Source organism: Eumetopias jubatus, unplaced genomic scaffold, assembly GCF_037043125.1.
Source record: "Eumetopias jubatus isolate StellerSeaLion01/CBP00866 unplaced genomic scaffold, mEumJub1_p1.0 scaffold_1, whole genome shotgun sequence".
NCBI classification, from domain to species: Eukaryota; Metazoa; Chordata; class Mammalia; order Carnivora; family Otariidae; genus Eumetopias; species Eumetopias jubatus.
Window position 1 is genome coordinate 130607175 of NW_028274807.1, and position 16441 is coordinate 130623615.

Here is a 16441-nt window from a genome sequence, read left to right on the forward strand (position 1 = left end):
CGAGGCGCGGGCTCTCAGCTCGGGGTGGCCATAAACTGTGATCTGCGGCCCAGTCGGGCCACTGCTCCTCCAGCAGGGACCCAACAAGCGGCAGAGCTGGGGAGTCTCCCCTTCCTTCCCTGGGAGGAGCGGCGCGGGAGCGCACCACAGGGATCTGCTGGGTTTGGAGACTCCACATGGGTCGGGTGCCAGAGATAGCAAGGCTCGGTCACAGGCCAGGTGAACACGGAGTGCGGCCGGAGACCAGGGAGAGGGGAGTGACTGCTTTTCTCTGGGGGCGCACTGAGGAGTGGGGCCCAGAGTTCTCAGCTCCTCCGGGTGGAGATTGGGAGGCCACCATTTTTGCCCTGGTCCTCCAAAGCTATACCGAGAGCTTGCAGGGAACAAAAGCTCCTGAGAGCAAACCCGAGCAGCTTGCTTAGCCCGGACCGACAAGGGCGGGGCAATTCCGCCTCCGGCAAAGACAGTTGGGAACCACGGCAACAGGCCCCTCCCCCAGAAGATCAGCACAAACAGCCAGCAAGCCAAGACCAAGTTTACCGATCAAGGAGAACGGGAGAACTCCAGCGCTAGGGGAATACTGCACATACAATTCATGGCTTTTTTTTACCATGATTCATTAGTTCATCAAAGTTAATTTTTGATAATTGTTTTTTTTATTTTTCTTTTTCCCTTTTTCAACCAACATCTTATCAATCCCTTTTTTTAAAAAAAATATTTTTTATTTTTCATTTTTAGAGTCATATTTTATCCCTTCATAGTAGTTACCCTTATTTTTGGCATATATATATAAGTTGTTCTCTCTTTAAAATTTTGAGATACTGTTTCTTCTAACAGATCAAAATATACCCTAAATCCCTAGTGTATGGCTTTGTTCTAGTCTCCTGCCTGATCACATTCTCTCCCTTTTTCCTTTTTTATTTCTTAAATCTTATTTCTTTTTTCAAACAACTACTTATCTTATCAAGTCCTTTTATAAAATCTTTTATAATTTTCATATTTACAGTCATCTTCCATCCCTTCATTGTATCAACCCTTATTTTGTACATATATGTCTTTCTTCCTTTAAAATTTTAGGAGGCACTTTTTTCTAACAGACCAAAATACGCCCAAAATCTAGTGTGTGGCACTGATCTATGCACTAGCCTGATCATATTTGATCACATTCTGCTTTTTTTATATTGTTCTGTTTTTGTTTTTATCTTTTTTCTTTTTTTTTTTTTCTCTTTCTTTTTCTTTCTTTCCCTTTCTTTTCCCCTGGTTTCAGGTCTTTTCTGATTTGTATACAGTATATTTGCTGGGGACGTTGTAAACCTGTTAGTATTTTGTTCTCTCATTCATCTATTCTCCTCTGGACAAAATGACAAGATGAAAAAAATCACCTCAGCAAAAAGAACAAGAGGTAGTACCATCAGCCAGGGACCTACTCAATACGGACATTAGTACGATGTCGGACCTAGAGTTCAGAATCATAACTTTAAAGATACTAGCTGGGCTTGAAAAAAGCGTGGAAGTTATTAGAGAAACCCTTTCTGGAGAAATAAAAGAACTAAAATCTAACCAAGTCGAAATCAAAAAGGCTATTGATGAGGTGCAATCAAAAATGGGGGCACTAACTGCTAGGATAAATGAGGCAGAAGAGAGAATCAGTGATATAGAAGATGAAATAATGGAAAATAGAGGCTGAGAAAAAGAGAGAGAAACAACTACAGGATCACGAGGGCAGAATTCGAGAGATAAGTGATACGATAAGACGAAACAACATTAGAATAATTGGGATCCCAGAAGAAGAAGGGGGGGGGGCAGAAGGTATATTGGAGCAAATAATAGCAGAGAAGTTCCCTAATGTGAGGAAGGAAACAGGCATCAAAATCCAGGAGGCACAGAGAACCCCTCTCAAAATCAATAATAATAGGTCAACACCCCGCTTACGAGTCTCAGAGACAAAGAGAAAATCCTGAAAGCAGCTCGGGAGAAGAGATATGTAACCTACAATGGTACAAACATTAGATTGGCAACAGACCTATCCACAGAGACCTGGCAGGCCAGAAAGGACTGGCAAGATATCTTCAGAGCACTAAACGAGAAAAATATGCAGCCAAGAATACTATATCCAGCTAGGCTGTCATTGAAAATAGAAGGAGAGATAAAAAGCTTCCAGAACAAACAAAAACTAAAGGAATTTGCAAACACGAAACCAGCCCTCCAAGAAATATTGAAAGGGGTCCTCTAAGCAAAGAGAGAGCCTAAAAGCAGCAAAGATCAGAAAGGAACACAGACAACATACAGTAACAGTCACCTTACAGGCAATACAATGGCACTAAATTCATACCTTTCAATAGTTACCCTGAATGTAAACGGGCTAAACGCCCCAATCAAAAGACACAGGCTATCAGATTGGATTAAAAAATAAGACCCATCAATATGCTGTCTGCAAGAGACTCATTTTAGACCCAAAGACACCCCCAGATTGAAAGTGAGGGGGTGGAAAACCATTTACCATGCTAATGAACACCAAAAGAAAGCTGGGGTGGCAATCCTGATATCAGACAAACTAGATTTTAAAACAAAGACTGTAATAAGAGATGAGGAAGGACACTATATCCTACTTAAAGGGTCTATCCAACAAGAAGATCTAACAATTGTAAATATCTATGCCCTGAACATGGGAGCAGCCAATTTTATAAGGCAATTAATAACCAAAGCGAAGAAACACATTGACAACAATACAATAATAGTGGGGGACTTTAACACCCCCCTGACTGAAATGGACAGATCATCTAAGCAAAAGATCAACGAGGAAATAAAGACTTTAAATGACACACTGGACCAAATGGACTTCACAGACATATTCAGAACATTCCATCCCAAAGCAACGGAATACACATTCTTCTCTAGTGCCCATGGAACATTCTCCAGAATTGATCACATCCTAGGTCACAAATCAGGTCTCAACCGGTACCAAAAGATTGGGATCATTCCCTGCATATTTTCAGACCACAATGCTTTGAAACTAGAACTCAATCACAAGAGGAAAGTCGGAAAGAACTCAAATACATGGAGGCTAAAGAGCATCCTACTAAAGAATGAATGGGTCAACCAGGAAATTAAAGAAGAATTAAAAAAAATTCATGGAAACCAATGAAAATGAAAACACAACTGTTCAAAATCTTTGGGATACAGCAAAGGCAGTCCTGAGAGGAAAGTACATAGCAATACAAGCCTTTCTCAAGAAACAAGAAAGGTCTCAAATACACAACCTAACCCTACACTGAAAGGAATGGGAGTAAGAACAGAAAGAAAGCCTAAACCCAGCAGGAGAAGAGAAATAATAAAGATCAGAGCAGAAATCAATGAACTAGAAACCAAAAGAACAGTAGAACAGATCAACGAAACTAGGAGCTGGTTCTTTGAAAGAATTAACAAGATTGATAAACCTCTGGCCAGACTGATCAAAAAGAAAAGAGAAATGACCCAAATCAACAAAATCATGAATGAAAGAGGAGAGATCACAACCAACACCAAAGAAATACAAACAATTATAAGAACATATTATGAGCAACTCTATGCCAGCAAATTAGATAACCTGGAAGAAATGGGTGCGTTCCTAGAGATGTATCAACTACCAAAATTGAACCAGGAAGAAATAGAAAACCTGAACAGACCTATAACCACTAAGGAAATTGAAGCAGTCATCAAAAATCTCCCAAGAAACAAAAGCCCAGGGCCAGATGGCTTCCCAGGGGAATTCTATCAGACATTTAAAGAAGAATTAATACCTATTCTCCTGAAACTGTTCCAAAAAATAGAAATGGAAGGAAAACTTCCGAACTCATTTTATGAGGCCAGCATTACCTTGAACCCCAAACCAGACAAAGACCCCCTCAAAAAGGAGAATTACAGACCAATATCCTTGATGAACGTGGATGCAAATTTCTCACCAAAATACTAGCCAATAGGATCCAACAGTACATTAAAAGGATTATTCACCACGACCAAGTGGGATTTATCCCTGGGCTGCAAGGCTGGTTCAACATCCGCAAATCAATCAACGTGATACAATACATTAACAAAAGAAAGAACAAGAATCATAGGATCCTCTCAATAGATGCAGAAAAAGCATTTGACAAAGTACAACATCCTTTCTTGATCAAAACTCTTCAGAGTATAGGGATAGAGGGTACATACCTCAATATCATAAAAGCCATCTATGAAAAACCTACAGCGAATACCATTCTCAATGGGGAAAGGCTGAGAGCTTTTCCCCTAAGGTCAGGAACGTGGCAGGGATGTCCACTCTCACCACTGCTATTCAACATAGTATTATAAGTCCTAGCCACGGCAATCAGACAACAAAAAGAAATCAAAGGCATCCAAATCGGCAAAGAGGAAGTCAAACTCTCACTCTTTGCAGATGATATGATACTGTATGTGGAAAACCCAAAAGACTCCACCCCAAAACTGCTAGAACTCATACAGGAATTCAGTAAAGTAGCAGGATATAAAATCAATGCACAGAAATCAGTGGCATTCCTATACACCAACAACAAGACAGAAGAGAGACAAATCAAGGAGTTGATCCCATTTACAATTGCACCCAAAACCATAAGATACGAAGGAATAAATTTAACCAGAGAGGCAAAGGATTTGTACTCAGAAAACTATAAAATACTCATGAAAGAAACTGAAGAAGACACAAAGAAATGGAAAAACGTTCCATGCTCATGGATTGGGAGAACCAACATTGTGAAGATGTCAATGCTACCTAGAGCAATCTACACATTCAATGCAATCCCCATCAAAATACCATCCACTTTTTTCAAAGAAATGGAACAAATAATCCTAAAATTTGTATGGAACCAGAAAAGACCCCGAATAGCCAGAGGAATATTGAAAAAGAAAAGCAAAGCTGGCGGCATCCCAATTCCGGACTTCCAGCTCTATTACAAAGCTGTCATCATCAAGACAGTATGGTACTGGCACAAAAACAGACACATAGATCAATGGAACAGAATCGAGAGCCCAGAAATGGACCCTCAACTCTATAGTCAACTCATCTTTGACAAAGCAGGAAAGAATGTCCAATGGAAAAAAGACAGTCTCTTCAACAAATGGTGTTGGGAAAATTGGACAGCCACATGCAGAAGAATGAAACTGGACCATTTCCTTACACCACACACAAAAATAGACTCCAAATGGTTGAAAGACCTAAACGTGAGACAGGAGTCCATCAAAATCCCAAAGGAGAACACAGGTAGCAACCTCTTCGACCCCAGCCGCAGCAACTTCTTCCTAGAAACATCGCCAAAGGCACAGGAAGCCAGGGCAAAAATGAACTATTGGGATTTCATCAAGATAAAAAGCTTTTGCACAGCAAAAGAAACAGTCCACAAAACCAAAAGACAACCGACAGAATGGGAGAAAATATTTGCAAATGACATATCAGATAAAGGGCTAGTATCCAAAATCTCTAAAGAACTTATCCAACTCAACTCCCAAAGAACAAATAATCCAATCAAGAAACGGGCAGAAGACATGAACAGACATTTTTCCAAAGAAGACATCCAAATGGCCAACAGGCACATGAAAAAGTGCTCAACATCGCTCGGCATCAGGGAAATCCAAATCAAAACCTCAATGAGATACCACCTCACACCTGTCAGAATGGCTAAAATTAACAAGTCAGGGAACGACAGATGTTGGCGGGGATGTGGAGAAAGGGGAACCCTCCTACACTGTTGATGGGAATGCAAGCTGGTGCAGCCACTCTGGAAAACAGTATGGAGGTTCCTCAAACAGTTGAAAATAGAGCTACCATTTGATCCAGCAATTGCACTACTGGGTATTTACCACAAAGATACAAATGTAGGGACCCGAAGGGGTACGTGCACCCCAATGTTTATAGCAGCAATGTCCACAATAGCCAAACTGTGGAAAGAGCCAAGATGTCCATCGACAGAGGAATGGATAAAGAAGAAGTGGTATATATACACAATGGAATATTATGCAGCCATCAAAAGGAATGAGATCTTGCCATTTGCAACGACGTGGATGGCACTGGAGGGTGTTATGCTTAGTGAAATAAGTCAATCAGAGAAAGACATGTATCATATGACCTCACTGATATGAGGAATTCTTAATCTCAGGAAACAAACTGAGTGTTACTGGAGTGGTTGGGGGTGGGAGGGATGGGGTGGCTGGGTGATAGACACTGAGGAGGGTATGTGCTACGGTGAGCGCTGTGAATTGTGCAAGACTGTTGAATCACAGATCTGTACTTCTGAAACAAATAACGCAACATATTTTAAGAAAAAAGAAAAAGGGGCACCTGGGTGGCTCAGTTGGTTAAGCAACGGCCTTCGGCTCAGGTCATGATCCCAGGGTCCTGGGATCGAGCCCCGCATCAGGCTCCCTGCTCAGCCAGAGGCCTGCTTCTCCCTCTCCCACTCCCACTCCCACTGCTTGTGTTCCCTCTCACGCTATCTCTCTCTCTCTCTCTCTCTCTCTCTCTCTCTCTGTCAATTAAATAAATAAATAAAAATCTTAAAAAAAAAAGAAGAAAAAAGAAAAAAGAAAAAGAAGATAGCAGGAGAGGAAGAATGAAGGGGAGTAAGTCAGAGGGGGAGACGAACCATGAGAGATGATGGACTCTGAAAAACAAACTGAGGGTTCTAGAGGGGAGGAGGGTAGGGGGATGGGCTAGCCTGGTGATGGGTATTAAATTGGGCACATTCTGCATGGAGCACTGGGTGTTATGAACAAACAATGAATCATGGAACACTACATCAAAAACTAATGATGTAATATATGGTGATTAACATAACAATAAAAAAAGAAAGAAATGGGAATCCAAAGATGAAAGAAGATTTAGCAAGGGGGAGAAGGGGTGGGCAGACACAGACAAACAATTAGAGTCTGAGAAGTCTAATGATTGCTGTGTGTGAAAGGAGAATAGACAGCTCAAAGGGCGAATGATTAACTCCACCAAAATAAGCATCATACAGAAATCTTAAAGATTCCAAGATGGTAGCCAGTGGGGTGGGTTAGTGTTACACAATATTACAGGCCTACCCTGGAGATACTGCGGATTTGGTTTCAGACCACTGCAATAAAGTAAATAGTACAATAAAGCAAGTCAAATGAATTCTTTGGTTTCCCAGTGTATAGCAAAGATATGTTTTACACTATTCTGTAGTCCATTAAGTGTGCAATATCATTATGTCTAAAAACACAAAGTACATACCTTAATTAAAAAAAACTAACTGAGGGTTCTAGAAGGGAGGGGGGTGGGGGATGGGTTAGCCTGGTGATGGGTATTAAAGAAGGCACGTTCTGCATGGAGCACTGGGTATTACAGGCAAACAATGAATCATGGAACACTACATGAAAAACTAATGATGTAATGTATGGTGATTAACATAACATAATAAAAAAAACAAAAAACAAAATTAAAAAATAAAAAATAAAAATAAATAAAAAATACTTATTGCTAGAAAATGCTAACCATCATCTGAGCTTTTAGTTAGTCCTAATCTTTTTGCTGGTGGAAGGTTTTGCCTCGATGTTGATGGCTGCTGACTGATCAGGGTGGTGGTTGCTGAAGGCTGGGGTGGCTGGGGCAATTTCTTAAAATAGGACAACAATGAAATCTGCCACATCCATTGACTTGTCCTTTCACAAATGATTTCTCTGTAGCCTGTGATGCTGTTTGATAGCATTTTACCTACAGAAGAACTTCTTTCAAATTGGAGTCCTTCCTCTCAAACCCTTTATCAACTGCTGCTTTATCAACTAAGTTTATGTGATATTCTCAATCTTTTGTCATTTGAACAGTCTTCCCAGCATCTTCACCAGTGGTGGTTTCCATCTCAAGAGACACTTTCTGTGCTCATCCATAAGAAGCGACTCCTCATCTGTCAGTTTTATCATGAGATCGCAGCAAATCAGTCACAGCTTTGGGCTCCACTTCTAATTCTAGTTCTCTTGAGTTTCCCCCACATCCGTATTTATCTCCTCCACTGAAGTCTTGAACCTCTCAGTCATCCATGAGTGCTGGAATCAACTTCTAAACTCCTGCTAATGTTGATATTTTGACCTGTTTCCATGAATCACAATGTTCTTAATGGCATCTAGAATGATGAATCCTTCCCAGAATGTTTTCAATTGGCTTTGCCCAAATCCACCAGGCGAATCGCAATCTCTGGCCGCTAGAGCCTTACAAAATGTATTTCTTAAATATAAAGTCAAAACTACTCCTTGATCCATGGGCTGTAGAATGGATATTGTATCACCAGGCACAAAACAACATTAATCTCATTGAACATCTCCATCAGAGCTCTTGGATGCCCAGGTGCATTGTCAATGAGCAGTAATATTTTGAAAGGAATCTTTTTTCCTGAGCAGTAGGTCTCAACAGTGGGCTTAAATATTTGGTAAACCATGCTGTAAACAGATGTGCTGTCATCCAGGCTTTGCTGTACCACGTATAGAGCAGACAGAGTAGATCTAGCATAACTCGTAAGGGACCTAGGATTTTCGGAATGGTCAATGAGCATTGGCCTCAACTTAAAGTCATTGGCTACATTACCTCCTAACAAGAGAGTCAGTCTGTTCTTTGAAGTTTGGCAGCCAGGCAATGACTTCTCTCTAGCTGTGAAAGTCCTAGTTGGCATCTTCTTCCAAAAGGAGGTTGTTTCGTCTACACTGAGTATCTGTTTAGTGTAGACACCTTCATTAGTTATCCTAGCTCAATCTTCTGGATTACTTGCTACAGCTTCTCCATCAGCACTTGCTGCTTCCCCTTGCACTTTGATGTTATGGAGCCGGCTTCTTCCCTTAAACCTCATGAACCCACCTCTGCTGGCTTCAAACTCTTCTTCTGCAGCTTCCTCGTCTCTCCCAGCCTTCACAGAATTGAAAAGAGTCAGGACCTTACTCTGGACTAGGCTTTGGCTTAAGAGAATGTTGTGGCCGGATTGATCTTCTATCCAGACCACTGAAAACTTCTCCATATCATCAATAAGGCTGTTTCACTTTCTTATCATTCGTGTGTTCACTGGAACGGCACTGCTAATTCCCTTCAAGAACTTTCCTTTGCGTTCACAACTTGGCTAACTGTGTGGTGCAAGAGGTCTAGTTTTCTTCCTATGTTGGCTTTCAACATGGCTTCCCCACTAAGCTGAATCATGTCTAGTTTTTGATTTAAAGTGAGAGACACGCAACTCCTTTTTTTTTTTTTTAAGATTTTATTTATTTATTTGACACAGAGAGAGAGACACCGAGAGAGGGAACACACAGGGGGAGTGGGAGAGGAAGAAGCAGGCTCCCCACTGAGCAGGGAGCCCGATGTGGGACTCAATCCCAGGACTCTAGGATCATAAATGACCTGAGCCGAAGGCAGACACTTAATGACTGAGCCACCCAGGCGCCCCTCGACTCCTCCTTTCACGTGAACACCTAGAAGCCACTGCAGGGTTAGTAACTGGCCTGATTTCAATACTGCTGTATCTCCAGGAGTAGGGGGGCCCAAGGAGAGGGAGAGAGATGGGGGAATGGCCGATTCATGGAGCAGCCAAAACACACTTTTATCTGTTAAATTCACTGTGTCATATGAGTGTGGTTCACGGTGCCCCATAACAATTACAATAGTAACATCAAAGATCACTGACCACAGTCTATAATAACAATATAGTAATAATGAAAAGGTTTGAAATATTGCAATACCAAAATGTGACACAGAGACACAAGGTGAGCAGCTGTTGGAAAAGTGGCATTGACAGACTTGCTTGACACAGGATTGCTGCACACCTTCATTTTGAAAAAAAATGCAGTATCTGAGAAGTGCAACAAAGCAAGGTATGGCTGTATTTTGAAAAAAAAAGTAAGGCCATGTTTTAAAAAAAGAGAAGTTTTCCCATAAAAATCCAGATTTCTGGCTTTTCTTGAAAAAAGGTACAAGATCTGGTGATAACTGGCAACAACAGGGCAGAGTTAGGCACCGGCTCTCTGACACCCATGAGCCCCCACCCAAGGTCCTGGCCCCTGGAGGTGTCCGAGCGTGCAAGCCCTATCTTCAAAAAAAAGGCAATCTTCAAGATTTGAGATTCCCAAAATGGGAATAAGGGGGAAAGGCTGGGCACTTTCTGATATTTGCTTTCCTGGAAATAAAACAGCCGAAAGCCAAAAGTACCGTCCCTTACTGCATCACTTGACGGTGGGCAGCCGGAGCTGACTCATCTAGCAATCTGCGCTGCTCGTAAGTCCTCGGGAGTAGAGCTTGCCGATGCGGTCTGGGAGGAAAAACTGCTCCGACTCCAAGCATATGGTCAATTTGGAACTGAGCAGCTCACTTAGCACAGCTTTCGGCAAGCTGCTGCGTCTCTTCTCAGAATTACTAGAGGCATCTGCTATAGAGAACAAGGATCACAACGGGCTGCGCTGTCAGCAACACAGAAGTGGGCCTGTCCTCATGGGCTCGCCACGGCTTCCCACAGCCTGCCACGGCCTCACCGAGCTCAGACTTCTCTCCTGGACCTCCTGCCCCCAGCAACTGCCCGCAAATGCGACGCAACCAAACTGATGCCATTCACATTCCTTCTGCGGTGGCTACTGTCCGTGCTCCACCCAGGTCCTCTCCCAAACCCCTCCTGGCTGTGTGTGTCCCCCTGGGTTCTGCACACTTCCTGGTCTTCCTTGGCTATTGAAATGCCTCGCCGGGATGTGCCCTAGACCTGGGAAGTGGCTGAGGCAGCTCGTGGCAAATGGCTGCTGGGTGCAGGAGTGTGAAAGCTGGTTCCCAGCCTCAAGGTGGACTCACTGCTCCCCGCGGAATCAGGCCAAGACTGACACCATACCCTTGCTGCCTTCCTCCCTTTCCTGTCCTATGTCCCCACTGAGGCTTCCCGGGAACTCTTCCTTGATGATCCTCTCAGGATCTGCTTCTGGGAAACCCCACCAAGACACAGCCCTTCTCCATCCCCTCCTGCCCTCCTCCAGTTAGCCTTCCCAGCCGTCAGAGTCAAAAGTGCACTCCTATTTTGATTCTTCCTCTTCCTTCACGCTATCCCTTTGCTGCTAAATGTTAAATCCACTGTTTCCCCTCATCAGTCGCATCTCCCATCCAACTCTGCTTCACCTCCCCCTGCAGCCTACGTGAGTCACCCATAGGCTCCCTCCCTCACTGACTGTGTTTCCTTGGCCTCCACTGTCTTTCCTCTTAGTCTCCCCTCTTTGGCTTTCAAAACTCAGCACTTCTAAGGGCTGTTCCTCCAAAACAAAAATATTGCAATGGCTCCTCACTGACCTCAGGATAAATTCAAACTTCTTAGCCCAGCGGTCAGAGGCCTCCCGATCCAGGCACCTCATGCCTCTTCACCCTGCTTCCCTCTGACTTGTGCTCCGGTCACCCCACACCATCCATGGTCTGCTTTTCAGGGCTCTGAGCTCCTCCGGGCCAGTTCCCCTGCCTGGGAGACCCTCCTCACCACTGATTTCCCTGTTCAAATCTACCATCATTCTAGACCCAGAGCAAAAGGGGGTCACGGAGCCTCCTTCTGTAAAGCACCCCCATTAACAAATTCTGGGTCAGAGGTGAAAACCAAGACCTATAGATTTAGCTGGGCATTCACATCATTTACATCACATATATTTGACAACTGCTCCCCCCTTCCCCAGTAGATGAGTTTCTTGAGAGCTGAGAGCTCTTTAGAGTCATCTTTGCATAGTGAAGCTACACCACACACGTTTATCTCAGACAAATCTCACTGAAAGAGAGGACCGTTTGCCGCTTAAAACAGAGCCAGTTGTTCTAGCCAACAGGCAGATGTGTCCCAGGATGGACGTGAGGAAGGAGGCGAGGAAATCCTGTTCCCTCCACCTCGGTTCCCACCAACGCCTATCCACGTGCAGTACCTCACCCCCTGAGGTGCGATTCTAAGGAACACTCACTCTAAACCAAACCAGCTTACTTCCCCACGGGGTTCATTGCTGGAAACACCAATCTGATCTCATCCTGAAGGAAAACATGCATCGGTCAGGGAGAGAAATGCTCCAGTATTACATTTCATGGGCAAGTAAAGAGATTTTCAAGAGCAGTTTTCATTATATGCATTTTCCACCTTCCACAAGGGTTTCCGCATCCCACCCCTTGCATCAGCAGCAGCTCCTCTGTGAGCCCCACCCCCTCACCCGAGGTCAAAGGGCACCTGATGAATGTCCACAGGGTTCACAGATGTTGTGGTCCCCTGTACCATATACGGTGATATCCCAGGGGACCTTCAACCCATTAGTGATGAAAAACACATCACAGACACCCTGAACCAGCTCTACGTGTGAACAATGGCAACACAACTGCTGAAAAATGGAGTGGCACAGTGCGTTTTTGTATTCATGCCTACAACCATAAAATGGCCTAGAATTAAATCCACACTCATGAAAGAGCAGAAGTAACATGCTAATAAGTGATTTCTCTTAGCCATCAAGTTTTGAGATCTTTGGCAACTCATTCTAAGGAAAACTGCCCGAAAAACATGAAGGACAACTTAACTGTACTTAGACTTCAGAGTATTTGAAACAGCACTAACTATACTGTCTGTTAAAAATCGCTAAGTACAAGCTCTCTTCCTACTTATTCATTAAATATTTCAAATGCAGCTATTCATTCCTCAGTTTTCAAGTAAATTCAACACACCTAGGATCAAGAACAATTTGTACTGAGGAGTGTGGGTTGGCCTGACATCTTAAAATGAAATGACAGTTATCAGATTTTTTGAGAAAAAGGATCAGGTAATTTTTCATGGATTTAAGTAAAATTCGTCAAAATGATACAGGGCTCAAAGGAATGTTATTGCACAGAGCTTTTGGGGTGACTCATTAATAAACCAGTCCGACTGTCAGTGGTGCTCTCAAATGATCCAAACTCCACCAGGAGACACTGCATTTTAGATTTAAATAAACTCTTCCTGCCTCATGCGCTTTACTCCTATTTTTGCCCCCAAAGAAATCAGGACCTAGTTAAAAGCTCCTTCCTCCAGAAACATTTCCTTTGTTTCCTTTCCAGGGGGAGGTGACCTCTCCTTTTCCCATGGCATAAGGTGCATGGGTTATTTTCTCAGTTAAATCATAGGTATCTAGGAGGCAAGTTCCATTGTCCAGTTGAATCTTGCACCTTCCACCTCCCTGCCAAGTAGAGCTCCTAGCAAAATACCTTACAAAGAGTAGAATTCAGTAAGTGTTTGCAACGTAATGAGTGAGGGAGTGAATGCAAGCTTGTATGGTTCTCTTCTTTTTCCTGGTCTTGCTACAGATCCCAAAGGCCAGTTATTTGCTAAAAACTTTATGTTCACCTTTCAAACATATTAAGGTTCATATCTAAGTTTCAAGTTGTCATCCCATGGTAATTCTTGTGAATGAACTTGATTTGGACTGATAGTACTCTAAAAAGTGTCCAGTTAGAAAATATTAACCAGGCATTGACTTCCTCTTTGAGAGCTAAATCATTTCATTTAACAGCATCTACAGCTGTCAGAACTTTGGCAGACTTTGTGAAAAATATCATTTTAACAATCTTTATTAAAAATTAATCACATATTTCCCTTGTTTCATTTCTACTACATAAACTCCCCTACCGATACAAAAAAAGCTCTGTTGTTTTTTGTTTATTTATCTTTAATAGTGTGAGGTCTTTTCCTCAGGATGCAAAAACACATGTTACTACATTTGCTAGGAGAGAAAATGCCTGTCCCTTAAAATGATATCGTATAATGACTGCTTCCCACCACCGCTCCTCTCACCCAGTGCTAATGGGGAATGGAAGCGGGGGAAAATCTCTTGGTCATTTTTGCCATGAGAATGGTAAACCACCATTCTCGTTACCACGACAAATTAACAAGCTTTAGCAATTTCCTTAAAAAAAAAAAAAAAAAAAAACGCCAACAGGGTGGGGGGTGAGAGCAGCTTCAAAGATTTGGCACAAAGTTATCCAAGGGATTTCTTTCTCTGAATCTGCTTACTAAGAATTTGGAACGTTCCTTAAAGCCATCCAGCAGTAATGTAGACCCCAGGCACTATAGACTAGAGTGAACTTAAACCCAAGGAGAATGCCATCTTCTCTTTCTTGAAAACCCTCCTGCACACTCATGTCTCATTCTTCTTAATGGCTTGACCCCTTTTCCTTTCCTGGAAAGTAAGTTCATTAACTCAGAGACTGTCCTCAGTGGAAGTGAAAAAAAAAAAAAAAAAAAAACGCTATTGAACACTTCAGCTCCACTGCTAGCTGGTTATGGACTAGTCCCAAAAGTGACAGTTCTTATTAAGAGAAGATTTCTCACCCACCTCATCTGATCAGATCATTGAGAATTAGTTCAGGCCTTGCAAATCATTTAGTACCAGAAAAATCTAATGTGCCCCTTACACTGCAGCACTCCCTCGCAGCCAGGTGCAGCACAGAACACGGGCCCTCCAGCCAGGAGCCCTCTGTTCCTTCTCACCTTTATCAGTATTCAAAACTCTCCCTAGCAGGGAAAGGGCGATCCCCAGTAATGCTGGTGAGTGTCAGGCATGGAGCTGGATAATTAGGTCCTCTCACCCTTGCTACTCTAAGTGTGATCCATGGACTAGCAGCATTGCTATCATCTAGGAATGTGCTGAAGTGCGGAGTCCCAGGCCCAACCACAGACCTGCTGAATCAGACTGCACTTGAACAACATCTCCAGGAGATGCATAGGAGGCGTATCAAAGTCTGAGAGGTGCTACTCCCTGGCAAAAAAAAAAAAAAAAAAACACATCTTCACAGTTAGAGTCAAATTCATTTATAATGTGCTGACTACATGGCAAATCCCATCCTAACATCACCTGCAGTAGAATTACACTGAGGGATACTCTTGGGACCAAAGTGGACCCCCCCCCAAACATCAAGTCCAATTAAATGATGAAAGAAGCAGAAACACTGATGTCCAGTGAATGCCTTGCGTAAGGTACATGGAAGGTACACGGCAGGTTGGTTTTATTTTGTTTCTTTTCTGAAATTCTGACTTACTTGAGACTACTGAGTGGTAATATGGAGGAAAGTGGAATAATGAAATTACTACCTCATCTGAAAACCAAAGACATCTTCCCCGCTTTTTTCATAAAGGGTTGTCCACAGAATCATGGGGTAAGAACACAGCAAATATTTCACATCAGGGTTCAGATGGGAGTCAGCCTGCCTGGGACCAGTCAGAGCTCTGCTTGCTGCCATTTGTGTGACCTTGACAAACAAGTCAACATCTGGGCCTCAGCTTCCTTACCTTTCAAATGGAAATAAAAAGAGTACCTCTTTCAAAGGCTGCTTATGAGAATGAAATGATACCTGGAAAGCCCAGCGTACGGTAAGCACTCCATACGGGTGACCTATGATAATCACACATACCATGTGTGTCAGTATAAAATCTAAAATCACCGTGGCTCCCACAGTAATTTCCTCTGGTGATTGACCTGGATATAGCAAATCCACATCAAGAAATGAATATTCAAAAAAGACAGACTTGAGAAAAGTTTCACTCTACAAAAACCATGGTAATTCTGGACGTTAGCAAAGATGTCCGCCATCTTTCACTTCAAATTCCAATGCAGGCTGACTCGGACCGAGAGCCCAGAGCTTGATCAGCCATGAAGAAATGAACGCTATTGGCCAGAAAGGAGGAGCCTGTCTTAGTCACCCAGGTGTCCCTGTGAGCTCACGAGCCCGATGTCTGTCTACCAGGCAAAGTAGCTTTTGAAAAAAGAGAAAGAGAAGCAGTCACTCTGTACTCTCTCTTTTTAAACTACAGCGGAAGTTGTCATTCTTCCCATGATGGTTGGCCGAAGGACGGATCTGATTTTTTTTGCCAGACTTTATTTCAAAATAAAACACAAAAACACATCGTGCTTACTATCCCACCTTCGTTGTTGTTGTTTTTTAAATCACTTAAAATTAATACTACTTCTTTTGCGAAACCAACCTCCACCTCTCTTTTCCTAATTAGGCCCAATAAAAATATAAGAATAAGCATTCAACTGGACAAGCCATACTGGAAACATCCTCAAAGCCTTGAAAATTAAAATGAAGACAAATCAATCACAGCACTTGATTCAAGTGGATTTTATTTCTCCTCCCAAGTGACTGACAGAACATACGGTAAGTTTAAAATATCCAAGTACTTCTGGAGTTTGGAGGAAGATAATAAGTTTGTATATAGCCTTCAAAAAAAATAGTGTGTTTTGTAGCCATGCATTTCAGATTAACAGTATGATACTTTCACCAGCTGCATATTCTAGGAGTACACCTCTTCAGAGGAGGCATCTTTCTAATTGAGTGCAATCCAGTAAATTAAAAGAGGGTCAGGATATAATATGGAACTCTCTACTCATGCAGTCGGGTGTGGACAGTTCACAGGACACTGTGAAACTTCTCTCTGGTTGTCTA

At 42.6% G+C, this 16441-nt stretch overlaps 1 protein-coding gene across 3 annotated transcripts in view; it reads right to left on the reverse strand.

Moving 5' to 3' along the window:
• Positions 1–16441, reverse strand: part of RFTN1 (raftlin, lipid raft linker 1) — a 200700-nt gene that overhangs the window by 106796 nt on the left and 77463 nt on the right. The window lies entirely within an intron of this gene.